Below are 3,676 nucleotides of genomic sequence, written 5' to 3' on the forward strand. Positions count from 1 at the left end.
CATCCAACATTTAATCTATTTAATATAGCATTTATAAATTCATACCTAATCTTCCTAGTATTCCTTAAATTTGGTTGTATAGATGTTCTACTCACTTTTTTTTCACAATCTAATGGTAGTAGCAAAGCCACTAGTTTGACCTTTCTTGCCACTAATTTATACTTAGTTTCAACACATATCTCTTGGTGATTTATTTTTTTTATAAATCCATAAATTTCATCATAAAATTCTTAAGAACATACATTAATAATTCTATTTTTTCTTTGCAATTTATCTTACAGCATATAATTTTATTTCCCTATAATATCTGAAAATCCTACTTCTTTAAATGTTCTTGAAATAAATTCATATTCAATAAAGTCTCCATTTTCTTTCAATTTTTTTTTAATATTTTTAACATACTATTTGTCCATCTTCTTCATTTTTTTGATAGTCTAAAAAGACAATACACAATCTTGTGTGAACTTAATAAGTTTAGTAGATAATATCTCCTCTTTTATACTTAGTAGAAGCATTTCTTTTTCTAACCCATTGCAATCTTGCCTTACAATGGTGTATAACAAAAACCCTCAAGGTCTTCAAATTTTTGATTTGATAATGGCTTCTCTCTAAACTTATCACAATTCTTTTTATGATTGGTACAAATAATTAAAAATTGAACTGTTTTTATTCCATCTTGACTACTTATTCTTATATAGGCTAAACTATCATTATTATCTTTCTTTCTATTTGTATAGTAATAATATATGATTGTTTCAATATAATAAGATATACAGATATGTTTTGCACAAAGAAATTTTATTCATAAATAACATCTTTTATCGTTGTCAAACTATAAATGCTTATAATATGTAAAAAATAGTTAAAACATATAATATATTCATAAGTTTTGGTGTATGTTAGAATAGTTAATAGATTAATTTAAAGAGAGTGGATTTAAGAAACTTCATTTTGAGTTTTATCTTTTTAATTATAGCATTTTTAAAAAATTATAAAATCTAAATATAAGTATGAAGCCTTGAGAGGAAATTAGAGCCTGAAGAAGAAATTCTTAACTAGTAGGAGACTTATTGGGAGGGATGAAAGCAAGGCATGGTTGGATGAAGACAAGGAATGGGGATCTTCATTGCTATTGGTCGAAGGCCATGCTTATTGGGCTTCAAATAGGTTGCACGAGGCGTTATTAGGAATTAGGGTTTCACTTTCGGAAAGATTCAAGCTTTGGAGGCTAGGATCAGCAAGTTCAAGGTTTTGGGTATAATTTGGGTGAAGAGTTTGTATGATTTCGATTTTTTGTGAAGGAAATATAGGTGTTCAAAGTTAAGGTGTCAAATTTGTACCTACTATCACTCTTTGAAGTATAACATATGCGTACAGAGAGCAATGAAAGATTGGGAATTGGAGTTGAAGAGAAAAATTTCTTGGCTATACTTTATATGTGCCATTTGATGAATTCTAAGTCTAGATGAAAGAGTTATAGGGCATTGAAGATAGCACATGTAATTCAAAGGCAGTAAGTGAGTCATTTTGTTGATAGTAATGGTTGGAGCCATATCTTTAGTTTCTAGATGAATTACTAGCTCAAAATTTCCATAAGTGTGAGTTATTAGGTTAAAAAGCTATATATCAAAGTTTTATAGTATTTAAGTACTTATTTTGTGAGATATAAAGAATATAGCATGTAGGTGTATGTAACCTAGGATTTAAAGCTACTATTAGGATTTTGGTGATATTTCAAGATCCGTAACGAATTTATAGTTGAATTCTTTTGTGGTAGTTTTTAAAAGTATATTAGTACTTTATGTGAAATTTAGGATTGTTTGGACAATCCAATCGTGAGTTATGAATTTTTGAAGTTTAAAAAATATTTTTCATAAGAATAAATAAGGTTTTAAGATACCTTATCATACATTTAGGTGTTTTTTGGTACTTGGGCTTATGTATTGATATAATTGCCCTAAAAGAAAAAATATTATATATATAAACTTGGTACTTTTATATCTTGGACTTAATTGAGTATTTAGTGGCAGCTAGAAGCCCAATGCTTTCTTGAGGCAAACTCTCTCTACCCGGACATCATTACTTTGATATTTAGACAAGCTCCATATAATTCTTCTTCGGCCATTTTTCTCTTTCATACAATTCTTTTGATATCAAATTGATTTTAGAACTATGATAAATCAATGATATAATTGATTCTTTTGAATTCTCTAATTTCACCAATGTCTTTGTTATTGTTCTTATGCAATGACTATAAGAATAATAATTAGAAGTTTGGATTTCTTCTTCTTCTTCCATAATCCTTATATGTGAAACATCTCCTTATGCATAATCATTATCCTCTTCATCTATCATCACTCTTCTCCTATATGCATTTGAAGCCATATTCTCACTCAAAATTTTCTGTATCCTCTTAATAATATCCATAATAATGTCATAAAATTCCTTCTTTTTTATTCCAAGAACTTCTTTCAATGTAAAATTCACCTTACCATTTAAGATACATTCTCCTAAAATCTTCTTCAAATTCGTTGTTGCTTCAATATACAATTTTAATTAATAAATAGAAGCCTTTGTTTTTTCTTTCAAAATTTCTCTTTCTTTTATAGAAACATTCTTTGTTTTTTTTTATGCCTAGGATTCTTTTATTATTGTGCTTTTTTTCCTCTTATAATTCTTTTTAATGGTCCTTTATTATTTTCATCTCTCCTTTGTTTTTCTTCTATTAATACTTCATGTTGACTCTTTGCAATATGAACATGCACCAATAATCGAACTACTAGATCATTCCATCCAATAGATTGTCAAACATTATTGCCAATATATTTTAAATCATCTGTAGATTTGTTTTTTTTTTTTAGCATATGTCATTATATTTGACCACAAAGAATTAGATTTTCCTAGAAATTTAAGATTTGTAGTCAAATATTTGCTTGGACTTACTTCTATCCAATACATTAATACTTTCTTTTTTGAGTTTTTAAATGCTTCTTTTATAAATACCTTCATCTTTTCTTTATTAAAATATGTCTCCAATTTTTGTTCACTCTCTTTTAAATGTATCAAATCATTTTAAAAAAAAAACTCCATTGCATAATGCCTCTCCTTGAATGACTCTCACTATCACACTACATATACCTATGTATTACACCTTCTATTGATTCTAAACTTTGTTTTGTTGATACTCTTAATGATTTTTTTTTTTCTTCAAATTTTACAAATTTTATTTACAAATCTCTCAGCTCTCGTATAATTTCATCAATGCCCATTTCTTTATTCTTTGATGTAGCCATTGAAGATTAAATCATAGATGTAGGATTGATAGTAGGTATTTTTACTTCAGATATTTACAATGGTCTTTGAATATCCACCCTATTCTTTCTCTTTTCTCTTTTTTCTTTTTACAAGCAATCTTACTACTTATTCTACTTCTTTCAAATTTATTGACAATCCTTCATTTTTTTCTTTATCTTCAAGTAAGATTTCCAACTTTTGTTGCAATTCTCTATCAAGTCCTTGAAGAAAAAGCTTCACTTTACTTGGATCCAATAATTCTCTCACTTTCTTTCATAAAGAAGAATATTACTTTTTAAACTCTTTTAATAATTTTTTTACTAAAAGATCCTTCTTGGGCCTTTCAATCTATTTAAAAAATAATTTCTTTGTAATTCAATTA

Source organism: Physcomitrium patens, chromosome 25, assembly GCF_059467195.1.
Source record: "Physcomitrium patens ecotype Gransden chromosome 25, ASM5946719v1, whole genome shotgun sequence".
NCBI lineage: Eukaryota > Viridiplantae > Streptophyta > Bryopsida > Funariales > Funariaceae > Physcomitrium > Physcomitrium patens.